At 46.1% G+C, this 18,321-nt stretch overlaps 1 protein-coding gene and 1 non-coding gene across 2 annotated transcripts in view; both read right to left on the bottom strand.

The window, feature by feature from the left end:
* The window catches only part of LOC126251374 (transient receptor potential-gamma protein-like), a 586,511-nt gene that overhangs the window by 253,188 nt on the left and 315,002 nt on the right, over positions 1-18,321 (bottom strand). The gene's annotated exons all lie outside the window — the stretch shown is intronic.
* Positions 17,078-17,152, bottom strand: Trnat-ugu (transfer RNA threonine (anticodon UGU)). Its single transcript has one exon. It is a non-coding gene; the product is annotated as a tRNA-Thr (tRNA).

The raw sequence follows: 18,321 nt of genomic DNA, 5'->3' as shown, positions 1-18,321 counted from the left end.
CGCGGAGCTCCTCGGTGGGCCGCAGCCCGGCACCAGCCACATGGTGCCGAACGGTAGCTGAGCGTGAAGGGTAGCCCCACTGTGTGGTCCAGCCACATGGCTGGCAATTCCATGGTGACGCTGTGTCGATGGAGGAGACACGCCGGGAGTGCCAAAGATGGCGGACCTTACTGGCAGACATTTCACAGTTCGTATAGAAATTAATAGTAGCCAGATGAATCATGGTACTTCAAACAGAAACATGTTGTTTGTTGTTGTTGTCTTAAGTCCTGAGACTGGTTTGATGCAGCTCTCCATGCTACTCTATCCTGTGCAAGCTTCTTCATCTCCCAGTACCTACTGCAACCTACATCCATCTGAATCTGTTTAGTGTATTCATCTCTTGGTCTCCCTCTAAGATTTTTTTCCTCCGCGCTGCCCTTCAATGCTAAATTTGTGATCCCTTGATGTCTCAGAGCATGTCCTACCAACCGATCCCTTTTTCTTGTCAAGTTGTGCCACAAACTTCTCTTCTCCCATACCCTATTCAATACTTCCTCATTAGTTATGTGATCTACCCATCTAATCTTCAGCATTCTTCTGTAGCACCACATTTCAAAAGCTTCTATTCTCTTCTTGTCCAAACTATTTATCGTCCATGTTTCACTTCCATACATGGCTCACTCTATACGAATACTTTCAGAAATGACTTCCTGACACTTAAATCTATACTCGATGTCAACAAATTTCACTTCTTCAGAAACGCTTTCCTTGCCATTGCCAGTCTACATTTTATATCCTCTCTACTTTGACCATCATCAGACATTTTGCTCCAGAAATAGCAAAACTCCTTTACTACTTTAAGGGTCTCATTCCCTAATCTAATTCCCTCAGCATCACCCGACTTAATTCGACTACATTCCATTATCCTCGTTTTCCTTTTTTTGATGTTCATGACACTGTCCATTCCGTTCAACTGCTCTTCCAAGCCTTTGCTGTCTCTGACAGAATTACAATTTCATCGGCGAACCTCAAAGTTTTTACTTCTTCTCCATGGATTTTAATACCTACTCCGAATTTTTCTTTTGTTTCCTTTACTGCTTGCTCAATATACAGATTGAATAACATTTGGGAGAGGCTAAAACCCTGTCTCACTCCCTTCCCAACCACTGCTTCCTTTTCATGCCCCTCGACTCTTATAACTGGCATATGGTTTCTGTATAAATTGTAAATAGCCTTGCGCTCCCTGTATTTTACCGCTGCCACCTTCAGAATTTGAGAGAGAGTATTCCAGTCATCATCGTCAAAAGTTTTCTCTAAGTCTACAAATGCTACATAAGTAGGTTTGCCTTTCCTTAATCTCTTTTCTAAGATAATTCGTAAGGTCAGTATTGCCTCACGTGTTACAACATTTCTACGGAATCCAAACTGATCTTCCTCGAGGTTGGCTTCTACCAGTTTTTCCATTAGTCTGTAATGAATTCGCGTTAGTATTTTACAACTGTGACTTATTAAACTGACAGTTCGGCAATTTTCACATCTGTCAACACCTGCTTTATTTGGGATTGGAATTATTATATTCTTCTTGAAGTCTGAGGGTATTTCGCCTGTCTCATACATCTTGCTCACCAGATGGTAGAGTTTTATCAGGACTGGCTCTCCCACGGCTGTCAGTAGTTCCAAAGAAATGTTGTCTACTCCTGGGACCTTGTTTCGACTCAGGTCTTTCAGTGCCCTGTTAAACTCTTCACGTAGTATCGCATCTCCCATTTCATCTGCATCCTCTTCAATTTCTATAACATTGTCCTCAAGAACATCGCCCCTGTATAGACCCTCTATTTACTCCTTCCACCTTTCTGCTTTCCCTCCTTTGCTTAGAACTGGGTTTCCATCAAAGCTCTTGATATTCATACAAGTGGCTCTCTTTTCTCCAAAGGTCTCTTTAATTTTCCTGTAGGCAGTATCTATCTTACCCCTAGTGATATGCGCCTCTACAACCTTACATTTGTCCTCTAGCCATCCCTGCTTAGCCATTTTGCACTTCCTGTAGATCTCATTTTTGAGACGTTTGTATTACTTTTTGCCTGCTTCATTTACTGCGTTTTTATACACTCCTGGAAATGGAAAAAAGAACACATTGACACCGGTGTGTCAGACCCACCATACTTGCTCCGGACACTGCGAGAGGGCTGTACAAGCAATGATCACACGCACGGCACAGCGGACACACCAGGAACTGCGGTGTTGGCCGTCGAATGGCGCTAGCTGCGCAGCATTTGTGCACCGCCGCCGTCAGTGTCAGCCAGTTTGCCATGGCATACGGAGCTCCATCGCAGTCTTTAACACTGGTAGCATGCCGCGACAGCGTGGACGTGAACCGTATGTGCAGTTGACGGACTTTGAGCGAGGGCGTATAGTGGGCATGCGGGAGGCCGGGTGGACGTACCGCCGAATTGCTCAACACGTGGGGCGTGAGGTCTCCACAGTACATCGATGTTGTCGCCAGTGGTCGGCGGAAGGTGCACGTGCCCGTCGACCTGGGACCGGACCGCAGCGACGCACGGATGCACGCCAAGACCGTAGGATCCTACGCAGTGCCGTAGGGGACCGCACCGCCACTTCCCAGCAAATTAGGGACACTGTTGCTCCTGGGGTATCGGCGAGGACCATTCGCAACCGTCTCCAGGAAGCTGGGCTACGGTCCCGCACACCGTTAAGCCGTCTTCCGCTCACGCCCCAACATCGTGCAGCCCGCCTCCGGTGGTGTCGTGACAGGCATGAATGGAGGGACGAATGGAGACGTGTCGTCTTCAGCGATGAGAGTCGCTTCTGCCTTGGTGCCAATGATGGTCGTATGCGTGTTTGGCGCCGTGCAGGTGAGCGCCACAATCAGGACTGCATACGACCGAGGCACACAGGGCCAACACCCGGCATCATGGTGTGGGGAGCGATCTCCTACACTGGCCGTACACCACTGGTGATCGTCGAGGGGACACTGAATAGTGCACGGTACATCCAAACCGTCATCGAACCCATCGTTCTACCATTCCTAGACCGGCAAGGGAACTTGCTGTTCCAACAGGACAATGCACGTCCGCATGTATCCCGTGCCACCCAACGTGCTCTAGAAGGTGTAAGTCAACTACCCTGGCCAGCAAGATCTCCGGATCTGTCCCCCATTGAGCATGTTTGGGACTGGATGAAGCGTCGTCTCACGCGGTCTGCACGTCCAGCACGAACGCTGGTCCAACTGAGGCGCCAGGTGGAAATGGCATGGCAAGCCGTTCCACAGGACTACATCCAGCATCTCTACGATCGTCTCCATGGGAGAATAGCAGCCTGCATTGCTGCGAAAGGTGGATATACACTGTACTAGTGCCGACATTGTGCATGCTCTGTTGCCCGTGTCTATGTGCCTGTGGTTCTGTCAGTGTGATCATGTGATGTATCTGACCCCAGGAATGTGTCAATAAAGTTTCCCCTTCCTGGGACAATGAATTCACGGTGTTCTTATTTCAATTTCCAGGAGTGTATTTTCTCCTTTCATCAATTAAATTCTATATTTGCAACTACTGAAAAGGCTACTGCCCCTCTTCAGGAACCACACGTTTGTCTGGCCTCTCAACAGATACCCCTCCGTTGTGGTTGCACCTACGGTACGGCCATCTGTATTGCTGAGGCACGCAAGCCTCCCCACCAACAGCAAGGTCCATGGTTCATGGGGGGATGAAACATGTACATTACCATTATTTGCATGACTATTCTGATGGTGTAATCAGATTTTCAATATCTTTATTAGTTTAAAGCTTAGTATCTGACTGTAAATTATACAAGTAAAACTCAGCAACGAATTTCCAATATCAAAACGGTTCATCCGATTTCATCGATCGACATGTCTTTAGAAAAATACTAGTGTAAACCTAAATTGGTACAAATTACAGGCATGTAACTTGAATAGTACATGAGTTATTGGAGGTTAAAGTGGCTGATACTGTCGCCATAAGCGCTCCACAGTGACACGAAAAAACGGTAGCAGCATGCTTATAAATATGTTTATTCGTGTATGTCTTGGTTTATATTCGATATATACTATTCACGAAGAAATTGGCTAAATATTTACTGTGTTTTAGAAAGCATCGAGACATTAGGCCACTGGCCTACCTATTCAAAAAATGGTTCTGAGCACTATGGGACTCAACTGCTGAGGTCATAAGTCCCCTAGAACTTAGAACTACTTAAACCTAACTAACCTAAGGACAACACAAACATCCATGCCCGAGGCAGGATTCGAACCTGCGACCGTAGCGGTCGCACGGTTCCAGACTGTAGCGCCAGAACCTCTCGGCCACCAGCGGCCGGCGCCTACCTATTGTTCCATTCCTTTCATATATGTTTATTTAATTTGTTTATGTATCTAATAATGTGTGTTAGAGCGTGTTTATGGTCCAGCCGTAGGAATATTTATTCAATTTCAAGTTATTTAAATGTAAATCCAGTATTTCGAATGTGTTTCATTATGATTGTGTGGGTGCGCTGGCTTGAAGACATGGCGCAGCGTTCTGGCCAATCACAGCGCTCGTGAAAGGGGAGACTGGATGGAAGTGAGAGGAGAGTTCGAGAGGATGGGAGAGGACACGAGAGAGTGTGGGAGAGGGCACGAGAGGGTCTGGAACAGAACGGCGCGGCGGACGCACGGTCGCAAGAGAGACTTGGAGAATGTGCAGCGGTTTGTGCGTGTCTGCGGTTGACAGAAACACTTCGGAGTGCCGACTTGTCAACTTGTGAGATTTCGGTGGTTTCTACAGTGAAGACGTAGTATGCGTTTAGAAGTGAATATCTCGCGAGCAATGTTGTTGCTCGTAACTGATTACGTGAAGTAGGAATCGATTGTTTCCTTGTTATTCAACTTATTTTATTTAATTGCTGGACCATCGACACCAATAAGTGTTTGCAGAAATATACCGCATTCTCAAAAGTACTTCTACTATCGTACTCATCATTTAAAATCGTTAAGATAGTACCTGAAGATTTTATTTAATTGCAATCTTTCATTTATAAGTTTCAACGTTATATTCGCAATTGCCGAGTGAGAGGAAGCTTCGAACATTCGATTCATGCGTATATTCAATTGTATACTGTAGACTCAGCATTATTTGGCTTGTAATGCGGCAACTACGTATCCCAGCCCCTAGACAACGAAACCAGCCAAAACTTTTAATATTTCAACTCTGAGTGAGGGTACCTAGTTGAGGGGCAACACCTCATCACATCATTTCATTTTATTATTAGTAAGCCCACATGGGGGACCAGGAACGTCATGCGCAGAAGAGTCGGAACTCCTCAAAATCTGTTTTTTATGTTAAAATCATCTCTACACAATTCCCTAAGCCTTTAAACAAACTTACAACATGGAAATCACCAAATTCAACTTTGGGTGAATTTTCAATAGACCGTCTTGCCATATCTAATAAGAAATACTCAACGTATGAACACGAAAGGGATTTTTTGAGTCAAACCACCATCTGCTGCAAATAAAGATTAGATTTCAACCTAACAGAAAGAAACAGCCAATGAACAAAACGGTTAGAATTGATCCAGAATACCTTAAACTTAACAAGAGGGAAATTCTCCGCGAAATTGGGCAATCAAACGCAACGAACTGAAGGAACTTGCAGAAGTACTGAAAAACACTATGAAATTTGGCGAACCCCCTAGAAAGAGAAAACACAGATGGTGGAACAATGCATGTGATCAAGCAGTAGAAGAAAGAATACAAGCTTGGAAAGCTTTCAGTAGCAAAAAAACTGCAGAAAAATGGCAGGAATTTTTTGGAATACAGAACAGTTCATCCAAGGTAATACGAAGAGAAAAACGTAGACATGATATAAGCCGGCTTAAAGAAATTGAACAAGAATTTATCAAAAACAACACCAGAAATTTTTACAAAATTTTCAAAGAAAACCTAACAGAGTATCAACCACCTAATCAGTGTTCTCGCCGGCCCGATGGATCACTGAAAACCAACCCTAAAAAGAACTGATAAACTTTAGCTTTACATTTTCACTCACTTCTCAACAGCGAGCCTCCGATAGAACAACTAGATTTCGAAAAACCCACATCCAATCCCGATTCAAATCCACTATCACTTAAAGAGGTAAAGGAAATAATCAATTCTTCGAAGAATAACAAGTCTCCAGGGGAAGATGGAATCGTAGCAGAAGTATGGAAATTAAATGACAATAATCTCACACAAACAACCCACAGAATTATATCAAATATTTGGGAAACAGAACAAATACCTGTAAAGTGGAAATTTGCGTTAATTCACCCTCTCCACAAAAAGGTGCAAAAACCGATCCAAATAATTACAGGGGAATTTCATTGCTCCCTGTAATATACAAAATTATTTCAAAGGCCCTGTTATACAGACTAGAAGAACAAGCGAACCAGTTAATAGGGGAGTATCAGGCAGGGTTTCGCAAAGGGCGATCTTGCATCGAACAGATACGGAACTTAAAAACAATTTTGCAAATGAGAGGATATAGAAATATGTGGTAACTTTTGTTGATTTTAAAAAGGCTTACGATTGAATAGAAAGACAAACATTATTCCGCACTTTAGAGCAGTCCAGGATTGACAGGAAAACAAGGTCAATTATTCAACAGGCATTAACAGATACAACCTCCAAAGTTAAGTTCATGGGAGAAACATCAGAAGCATTTCATATCCATTGTTCGCCATCTCCATTATTCGCCAAGGAGATGGAATGTCACCTCTCCTATTGGACATGGTTCTGGAAAAAATTGTGAGGACATGGGAAAAGGAAATAAAAGGAATTCAGCTTGGGGTTACAAAAGAGCAGAGAACCAAGGTGAAGTGTCTCGCTTTCGCGGACGATCTTGCCATTCAAACGAACAATAGAGAGGAAGCCAAACTTGCATTGGAAAAACTACACGAAATCTCACAGAAAACTGGGCTACAAATCTCCTACGAGAAAACACAGTATATAGAAAACAAACCTGTAGATAATCTCCCCATTACTACCCAATACGGGAAAGCGGCACAAGTTGCCCACTTCAGGTATCTGGGAGAGATAATGCAACCATAAGGACTGAACTCAATAGCCAATAAAGATAGAATCCCCAGGTTACAAACAGCGTATAAGCTCACTTGGAATCACTATAATAAGAAATCTATTTCTGTCAATGCGAAACTAAGGCATTACAACTCAGTATTCCTACCAGAAGCACTTTATACTGCAAAAAACTACAGTGATTCATGGTCATACGAAGATCAGAGAGATTGAAAAGCAGGAAAGAAAAATTCTGAGGAAAATATACGGACCTGTGTTTCGGGAAGGAATTTGGATGAAGAGGTCAACTAGAGAGATTTACAAAGACATAAAAACAATAACAGACACTATTAGAAGGAGAAGGATGAAGTTTTATGGACATATCAGCAGGATGAATAAAATCAGGCTCACAAGGCAAATATTTGAGATAGTAAACAAGAGCAAAAACAAGACACAGTGGATCATTGAAAGAGAACAAGACATTAAAGAATTGTGGATCACACAAGACAATTGGGGATCACACAAGACAATTGGGGATCACACAAGACAATATAAACAATAGAGAACAGTTCAGAAACATCATAAAGAAACACACATTTAAACAAGAACACACGGAGAACAGAACGGGCAAAAGATAGTCGGAAGAACGCAAGAGAGAACGCAGTGAACGTATGAAGTGAATTTAGGAAGAACGAAGAAAGAAGAAGAAATCATGACTACTCAAGTTCAATCGCTCTCTTAAAAGGGAATAATCTAAAATAATAATAATAATAATAATAATAATAATAATAATATACTTTAAGAAGGTTGTACCCACAGCTACTAAATGTTTAGAAATATCATGGTTCACTGCCAAGAGCTGCTGATAAAAGTTTCTTTATTAGACAACCAGGTTTGGTCCACAGACCATAATCGATTAACATTAAATATTCGCAATAGCTTAGAAGGCGATATACAACCAAATGCGTCAAATAATACAATATCGATGACACATCACTGTTGTCAAACACTAATATAAATGTTGTCGTCAACAGTAAAAATCTACCAGATATTTGTCTCATACGTATTGTATAACAGTCTGCCTACGTCGTTAAGAGAAGAGGCTCTCTGCTTATTGCAGTTAAGGTGTCAACAAGCAGAGACGCATGCGGAGGTCTCAGACGACTGAGCAGTGGAAGGTTCACCAGATGGGCACCGAGTGCCAAGTAACACCTCTTCTTGTGGGCGCAGCGTTCTGTTACTGGCTCCAGAGTTGAGACAAGGGTCCGGATACACCGTAAGCTCGTTCTGGTGCCGGACTCGCAGTTTATCAGCACTACTCTCTTATTCCCACACTTCATCAGAATCCGCCTCTACACCCTATGCCATTTTTTATCGTGTCTGAATGTCATATAGATTGCTATTCAGAAAACTCAGGCTGTAAGAAGCATCACCTTAAGCAATAAAACACTGCGCTCGTTACCTGTTAGACGAAACTGCACACCGGGCCTTCGTTGTTCACCAGGAGGTGTCAGTCAGTCCAGTTGCTGCTGCGACAGTTCGAGGCAAGGAACGCAGCGAATTTACACTTGCAAGGATTTACGGCTGTTTTTCAGAACGTAAGCATTATAGTCCATAAGAGGAGATGAAACCAGCCTTCACAATCTTCTCTTTTTGTTCATGAGATCAAGAGCTTACAGTGTATCGAAAGAGATCTGCAACTGTTTCCAGGACTCTTAGCAGATAACGGGTTTCTTACCGATACAAAAAGTAATTTATTTATGACTACTCCAAGAGAGTGTTACAGGGTCGTTACTCATTTCTCCATTCGTAAATGAGCTAGCCATAATAGAATCTCGCGTAAGTTCACTGTTTAGGAAAAGTCAACGTAGCTGACATTTGGTAAGTTTCACATTAGCAATTCATTCAGTGAAAGCTGTCTCTACATTACATGTATAGGCAACGATCTGTACATCCATATGAAAAAAATTAAGACCTTTGAGTCAAGGGCTTGTCACGACAGTAAAACCATGTAGCTACTAACATTGTCTGATGTTTTCAGTGATTGGTTTTACTGATGCGACTATCCCTTGACTCTACGGGCCTTAATTTTTACATATGGACGTACAGACCGTTGCCCATACATGTCATGTAGAGACAGGCTTTCAGTGAATGAATTGCAAATGTGAAGTTTGAGGGTTGGGTTGTTTGGGGGAAGAGACCAAACTGCGAGGTCATCGGTCTCATCGGATTAGGGAAGGACGGGCACAGAAGTCGGCCATGCCCTTTCAAAGGAACCATCCAGGCATTTGCCTGGAACGATTTAGGGAAATAACGAAAAACTTAAATGAGGATGGCCGGACGCGGGACTGAACCGTCGTCCTCCCGAATGCGAGCGCAGTGTGCTAACTACTGTGTCACCTCGCTCGGTAATGTGAAGATTGTCTGGTATTCTGAAGAAGACTGATTTAAGTCCGTCGAAACCATGGTAAAGGTTATTTGAAAACGAGGATTTATTGCAAATGGTTGGCTATCTTTTATACCTGTTGTTCTGTAATAGTTGCTGTAGTACAGCCATGTTCGAAATATTGAAATTTTGACCAGTCTAAATGCGCCTTTCGCTGCGGAAAAATGTGCAAGTTTTCTGTAGCAGCGTCGGCGGACCGAACGTATAGAGAAAGAGAAGGATTGTCGTTTGCTGGACCAATAAACGTAGAACAGCTACTCCAGTCGCTCAGTTATGTTCTGCGAACAGTGTGCGCCAGCGATGTTTGCCCTCAAATTACTCTCGGGACCGACAGCTGGCTCGAACCCGAAGTAGAAAGCTCCGACATATTTAGTGAGTCATGGAATGTATATCGGAAAGGCAGATTAGACGCAGTGGGAAGCGGAATTTTCATTGCAACTGACAAAAATATTGTCTCTACTGAGGTCAAATTTGAGTGTGACAGTGAAGTTACAGGTGCAAAAACCCGGCCGGCTAGCCGCTCGGTCTAACGCGCTGTTCCCGGACGGTAAGATGTGCCGCTTCCCGGCACGAATCCGCCCGGCGGAGTAGTGTCGTTTTTAACCCTTTTGGTCATGGCGTCCTCACATAAGGACATACTAAATAAATGCTTAGTATATTAAAATTCGTTAATTTTTACCATTTGTGATTGTTGTCGTCATATTATTACAACCAATGAGTTTATTTGAGAAGAGTGTCGACATCTCCTATCAATCTGTGGTACCACAAAACTAAATTGAATGTGCACAGTCACATGGACGCTTCCCAGTAATATTTGTACCTCCCATCAGCCTGTTAATATCTTCTGAGTTTAGGTAAAAAAAAAATTATTTGTGCTTAGAAATGTTCATTCTTGGAGGTGAAAACTGTGTCTTTCGGAACGAAATGTGACATATTTATAACTTTATACATGTGACTAAATGAGGACATTGTGATTGAAAGGTTGTAATAGCGTAGAAAATGAGGACATTATTTCGCTGTTTTTTTTTTTTTAGTCATCTTACGGTGATTTCACAATGCCCCGAGTCCAAGTTAGACAGACACTTACAGAAGAAGTAGTAGAGCTCCTTACTTCATCTGAAATTGACTATCTATCCGATGATCCTTGCGATAATTTTGAACAAGAGGACAAAGATGGAGGTAACGTTAGCCGTTTCATATCATACGGTATATTGTAAGTTGAATAGCCTAGACGCAAAGCCCGCTAACTGCTCGATAAGTGACACTGAGATAATCACGAAACACTCGTCCCATCCAAACGACAATGCATTGGCAGCGAGCATGTTATTGTTGCGTACGAATGTGTTACAGCGCAGCCAACCTAAACCTGAATAAGAACAACAACCACTGTGCGCGCGGGCTCGTCTTCCCGTGGTGGCACATTGGAGTGTGGATGTATAGTACGAGAGGACTTACTGTCCTCCCCTTGTTTCCACTCACAATAACTAGACGGAACAAGTTGTGTGGTATAATTGTTTATTACATTAAACGTTACAACTTGCACAGGCAGCGCGTCAACTGCGGCTCCTGGCTTAGCTGCAAGACACACGCTCGTCCGCTACGGGGTCTCGCAGCTACCTGCTCGGCCGTTACATCGGCTAATCCTACCTGCGTGCACAAAGGACCGGGGAGGTCCACTTCCGCACGTAGGTTGCAAATTCTTCCGACAGGGAGCAGACTATACTGGACAATCTGACCTGCCCAGTTTGAAGCTGCCACTAGATGGCAGTTGGAGTGAGTAGCAGAGTCCAAACATCCACTCTAATCGTAACAGACTGAAAGGCAGCTTTGAATGTCCAGATTGGTAAATCTGATATCTGTTGACGTGCTTTGCATCCGGACACGGCAGGGAAACAGCCACGCCTATTGGGTATTTAGCGGGCTTTGTACCGGAAAACAACATGCAGTAAGCTGCTTTTGTTCCCACGCCCGGGTTCCCGGGTTCGATTCCCGGCGGGGTCAGGGATTTCCTCTGCCTCGTGATGGCTGGGTGTTGTGTGATGTCCTTAGGTTAGTTAGGTTTAAGTAGTTCTAGGGGACTGATGACCATAGATGTTAAGTCCCATAGTGCTCAGAGCCATTTGAACCATTTTAAGCTGCTTTTGAAACCGACCACGATTTTAGACAGCCATATTCGACGGCTTATAGCCGGTTTTGCAACCTGAAACATATTCCACCATGTAGGCGCGGAAAAAATCTATACGGCCGTGTGCCTACCTCAAAATAGACATAGAATTAATGTAGCGACATTTTCATTTGGGCTACTCAGAGGTACGTCTTTTATGAGTTTTTCTTTTTGTAACAGCATTTTTTTATTATAGGTTCTGGAGATCCCCTTACCATCAGAATTATGTATTCTAAAAATAAGATCCTTGATTTGCTTCATTCTAGGGCAAGTGTGGCGAAAGTACTGACGAAAATAGATAAGCCGGCCGCCATGGTAAGGAGGCGTCACACTATTTTAGGAGTCCAATGCCATCTCCAAGTACTTCAAAGCCGGCCGCGGTGGTCTCGCGGTTCTAGGCGCGCAGTCCGGAACCGCGCGACTGCTACGGTCGCAGGTTCGAATCCTGCCTCGGGCATGGATGTGCCTGATGTCCTTCGGTTAGTTAGGTTTAAGTAGTTCTGAGTTCTAGGGGACTGATGACCACAGCTGTTCAGTCCCATAGTGCTCAGAGCCAAGTACTTCAAAACGAGCCAATGCCGAAGGTCGTCCAGAAGCTGACGTTCGTCTGGACAACGATGGGCATCTTCCAGTGGTCAGCGACTTTGACACGTGTACGAAACCGTGTTGCAAAGCAAAACCAAATTTTATTGTGTAAAATGTAACATTCACTTTCGTCTGCATACAAAAAATTGTTTCTTTGATTATCATTCTTCACAAGTGTAAAACCATAGTTTATGTATATAATCATAAAGTAAGCTTTGCAAAATTTATGTATTTTGGTGAAATAAAATAAAATAAAATACTTTGACTTTTTGATTTATACTGCACCCACTTCAACATAATGTCCTCATCTGGGGACGCAAGCTCGGAATATTTTATACATCTGAAAAATCATCATTAAATTCGAAGAACTGGACAGCAAAAGCCATGATTTTTTTTTCAGGAAAAAAAAATTATTCATGACCGAAAGGGTTAAGACGGTTCTCCATCTATCTCGGAGAATGTGGGCTGCTTCCCCTTATTCCGGCTCAGTTACACCATAATTACTCTAACACGCAAATATCTGGGGTTAAACTCGTGCGTAGGATATGAGACGTTCCCGGGGGCGGTGGGGGGGGGGGGGAGAAGGGAGGGGGGGTTCGGTGTGGGGCGGCGGTGGGGTGGGTGGACTATTGAGGGCTACGTCGTTTCTAGGTTCCTGATTTAATACATACATACATATAACCATAATAGGTCTAGGTGAAATCATGTTGATTGTTGGATGTTTTTACCAGCCATCCGTTTCCGTTGTGACAGTTTTACAGTCATTCGATGAAAGTCTGCGGTCATTAGTAAATACTAGCTCAATCAATATCATTTGCAAGTAAAAATTTTGGAAATTTGTGGTAAGGTCTTATGGGATCAAACTGCTGAGATCATCGGTCCCTAAGCTTACACACTACTTAACCTAACCTAAAATAAGTTACGCCAAGGACAACACAGACACACCCAAGCCCGAGGGAGGACCGGAACCTCCGACGGGGGAGCCGCGCGGACCGTGGCAAAGCGCGCTAGACCGCTCGGCTACCCCGCGTGGCCAGTTGCAAGCCACTTCAAACAACTGAGTATAGACTTGGACATTTATGCCGGGGCTACAGACGGACAGTCTTGCGAAGCACTTTTTCCTTTGGACGTGCATGCATCTCCAAAGGAACTTTACATCGTAATCAGAATGCAATATCGTACCTTTGAATTCGTTTTCCACCATGTGTCTTGAGTAACTAGTTCGATAGCTCACACGCAATGGAAATATTTTAGACCTTGTAGCTACAAGACCTCTTAGATGACCTCATCAATGGCATCAGCATAGGGGCAGGGATTAGTGACTACGATGTCATCGTAGCAATCGGGATCACTAAAGTTAATAAATCAGTCAGTAAGGCGAGGAGAGTATTTCTGCTGGGAAGAGCAAATAAACAGACAATGAAATGACATCATTTGGTTCCAGTATGATGGACGTAGAGCAACTATGGGCAAAATTTAAATGGTTTGTAGCTCGTGCCCCAGATAAGTACGTGCTGGATTAAGGACGGAAGAGATCCACCGTGTAAAACAACGAAATTCGGAAGATGCTGAGCAAGCAAGGGCTGTTCTACTCTCGGTTCAAAAGAGAACGCACATAGGACGACAGGCTAGGATTAGTACAGATTCACGAGTCTCTATAAAGATCGATGCACGAAGCAGATAAAAACTAGCACCGTTATAACTTAGCAAAAGATCCTCGAGAACCCGAGAAAATTCTGGCCATACGTAAAATCGCTGACCAAGTCTAGAGATACGTTTTCCCGGGTGCGGAAGTTTACCGCGGAATGCTGCGGAGTACGCCTTCGTCTTCCGCAGTCCGAGGCGGGACCGCAGGACGAAGCGCGAAACACTCTCCTTCTGCCGCGGGGCGGTGCGCGTCAAAACGTAAAAATATGAAAGTGCCCTTTTTATAAATTGACAGCTGTGCAAGCTACTGAGACAAGAACTAACTCCTGACAGCTTTTTCTAATTCGATGAAATTTTGTGTAATCGGAATAAATATGTAAGTTTTTCAGAAAAGTTAATTTTTCTCACTAGTCAATATTTAGCACGCCGCATCTTCTAAACTATGTGCCGTACGACGACATAATTTGACAATTCCCTTCAGCGCTATAAGTCCAAAACGTCCGTAAAGTTTCTGGACGATTTAGTAACAGTGAACCTGTAATCTAGGCCTGGACCCAATTTTAGGCTGGTTCAAATGGCTCTGAGCACTATGGGACTTAACATCTGAGGTCATCAGTCCCCTAGAACTTAGAACTACTTAACCTAACTAACCTAAGGACATGACACACATCCATTCCCGAGGCAGGATTCGAACCTGCGACCGAGCGAGGTGGCGCAGTGGTTAGCACACTGGACTCGCATTCGGGAGGACGACGGTTCAATCCCGTCTCCGGCCATCCTGATTTAGGTTTTCCGTGATTTCCCTAAATCGCTTCAGGCAAATGCCGGGATGGTTCCTTTGAAAGGGCACGGCCGATTTCCTTCCCCATCCATCCCTCACCCGAGCTTGCGCTCCGTCTCTAATGACCTCGTTGTCGACGGGACGTTAAACACTAATTTCCTCCTCCTCCTCTCGAACCTGCGACCGTAGCGGTCGCTCGGTTCCAGACTGTAGCGCCTAGAACCGCACGGCCACCGCGGCCGGCCCAATTTTAGGCTTATGCATTCTCGAACGGAGCACGCCAGGTGCGCAGCGAGAGCCTCCAGCGTCGGATGACGCAGCTTCCACGGCTGGACGTGGCACCTCCACCGACGCCGACAGTCCTGCCAGTAAGTCTCGCGGAGGCCCTCAGGACGCCTCCGTCCGACCAGACGCCGCAGTACCGGAACTGCCCTCCCCAGACCGATCAGTCGGACTGGGCTGTGGCACAACTCCGTCCACTGGCATCGATAGCACCGGGCACTGCAGCCATCGCCGACAGCAAGGGGGCAATCGATGACCCTTATCGTACCGACGGAAGCCTTTTTTGCCAGCGAAGCGTGAGTCACTGCCATCGTCCGACACGCAAGGCCACACACGAAAACAGCGTTCTTCGAACCGACGGAAACAACGCCGTAGCATCACGTCGGAACAGTGCAGCTCCTACTTGCAGGAGGGAGAGGAAGCAACCCCGCAGGACGCCGACCACGACACTGACACCGCCGCCCCCGCCGGACGGTGGGGCGTCTGCCAGTCCTCTGCAGCGAGTGGTCATCAACAGGGAGGTTCCACTGCAGGCTGCGTAGCGGCTCGGTCCGTCCCCATCGATTACCACGATCTTATCGTACGTGAGCAAACGTCCAGGCTCACATCGTTGGCGGAGCACGGCATCTGACACCTGATTCGTTAATGTATGTGCAACGTCAGCCACCACCAAACGTCGCAACTCCGCTGATATCGTACCCCGTTTTTGTAGGATGATACCGACACGGTGTCTTCACTGGCGACTTTAATTACGTCCTTCATCCCGAGCACCAAATGCCGCACTACACACCTTGTCGGGAACTGGGTCGGGTGATTGGCGATCTGCATTCGTACGACGTGTGGGAAAAGATACACAGTGACAGTTCTGGACACACGCATCTTACCAGTCATTCGGCGAGCCGATTGGATGGCATACATGTGTCACGAGCTCTTGCATAGGGAGTGGTGGCCCCCGAACGATGGCCTCTGGTCTTTTATGACCGTAGTGGCTACATCTGGACGGTGCAGCTCCACACTCAACAATTCTGGCGTAATGTGGAAGATGAATGTAACACGCCTCCAGGACCCGGACTGCCGTCGGCGAGTCGCCGCAACGTGAACCAACTGTGCATCACGTCACTCCAGATACCACTCGATTTTTGGCGGTGGCTCCTCTGCTCCACACCGGCAGTCCGCGAGACACTTGTGCAGTTCGGCGAGGAAACGGCAGACCGTGGACTTTCACTAACGGGCGCTCAGCGACCTCTACACTCGGTCTCTATCACCGGACAAACGAGAACGACACCGAATCGAAGCTCACATATAGTCGTTGACGAAGCACCGCTTAGAAGCCTCCGTACTCCGTTCGCTACGGCACGTCCGAGCAGCAGGAGAGGTCCCCCCGTGTGCCACGCAGTGGCGAACGTGCGCTGGCACCGCCCACAATTTATCACGAGCCTTCGAAGGTCTTCTCATATCTACAAGATCTTTAGAAGGCTTTTAGCAGGCCCAACAAAGAAGACTTTGCTAGTAATTCTCGCCCCAAAAGAGACGTCGCTGGCGGGAGACGCCAACATACAAATGGCCACTGCCGAATGCAGGGAGTTAATATAGCGATCGCCTCGGCTCCCCTTCGACAGAGTGCACCTCACCTTGCTGCTACAGATGACGGACCCCACGGTATTTCCTCCCAGCTCACCGACACCCTGCACCGCCTTCTGACAGCAGTCAGCTCTCAGCTCAAGGTCAGTGGACGGACGGTGGATCCGAAAACCATCGAGACGTCTCTGCGACAGGGTTGCCCTCTTCCTACACACCTCGATGCAATCGCGCTCCAGCTACTCCTTGAGGGTCTCGACCACACGCTGTCTGACATCACCTGCGAAACATTACCTTGTGCTTAGGGCATCGTCGACGACCTGCTACAGCTGGCTCGTTCCGCCGATGAGTCCGCAGCGTACTATATTGGATCGAGCGATATGGACGGGCTGCGGGAAGTCTTCTGAACATCGACAAGTTGGCGGCGCTGGATATCGGGCGCAGTCTCCCGTCAGTTACTGAAGTGATGAAATGTTAATTAAATAGACACCCTAGCTGCAAACAGGCGTCGATGTACTTCAATGGGGACATGTTGAAAATGTGTGCCCCGACCGGGACTCGAACCCGGGATCTCCTGCTTACATGGCAGACGCTCTATCCATCTGAGCCACCGAGGGCACAGAGGATATTTCGTCTGCAGGGACTTATCCCTTGCACGCTCCCCGTGAGATCCACATTCCCAACATGTCCACACCACTACATTCGTGGTGCGCCTAATAGATGTTTGCCCATCATACTCATTACTCGTGGCAGATTAATCTACCAAGTCCCGTACGAGTTCAGGCATAGCGTGTTCGTTCACACAAGAAGGTCAATGGCCGGGAAGCCATATTTTAACTATATATGACGGTAGCATCTGTTCTCGAAATAACACAGACCGTGGATGACCATGCTGCTTTGCTAGAAATGAAATGTTAATTAAATAGACACCCTAGCTGCAAACAGGCGTTGATATACTTCAATGGTTCGAGTCCCGGTCGGGGCACACATTTTCAACATGTCCCCATTGAAGTATATATATTACTGAAGTGAGATATTTGGGAGTCACGTCTACGAAGGCTATAAGCACAACAGCCGCACAAACTATCGATGGTTACTGCAGATTGTAAGCGTGATGGTGCGCCAGAACCTGCTCTGGGACTTGAACCAGCTGCTCCGTCTGCAACACCTCAACTCTAGGTGTCATCAAACCTCAGCCACGTGCCACAGCTCCTCCCCCGACTAACAGATTTCAGGCGGCCTATCCACAGTACATTATCACACTCTCATCCTTCCCCTACGCAGTGGAGAGCTGAGACTGGTTAATGTCTGAGCACGAGCAACTGCCCTTTATATGACCAGTATGTGGGAAACAGGGACCGGTCAAGACGCCTCATTCTCGGGCCTTCTACTAGACGTGCTGGTGCCGGTCTCGCACGTCCCGCCGATGTTCGTGGCGCACGTTGCGTCACAGCTGTCCCGTGTATCGACATTCATTCTGCAATACAGCTATGTGGCCTCGGATCCCCCCCCCCCCCCCCCCACAACGCGCCCGCCGAAGGGGAAAGATTTTCACACTATCCTTCTGCGGGCAGTTCCCCGTAACGTGGTAGAAACGGAGTACCGAACTCTCAATTGGCCACGAGTGTGGAAAACGATAAAACACCATTTTCTGCCCACCACCGTGCGCGCCACGTGCTATCGAGTCAGCAACAACAAATATGAGACGAGACGCCAGCTCCACGCTATCGGATTAGCGGACTCCACACTTTACCTCCTGCACACTGATGAACATCGCTTCACGCACG

This window comes from Schistocerca nitens, chromosome 4, assembly GCF_023898315.1.
Source record: "Schistocerca nitens isolate TAMUIC-IGC-003100 chromosome 4, iqSchNite1.1, whole genome shotgun sequence".
Lineage (NCBI taxonomy): Eukaryota > Metazoa > Arthropoda > Insecta > Orthoptera > Acrididae > Schistocerca > Schistocerca nitens.
The sequence above is the reverse complement of the archived record's forward strand: the minus strand, read 5'-3'. Positions and strand labels throughout refer to the sequence as shown.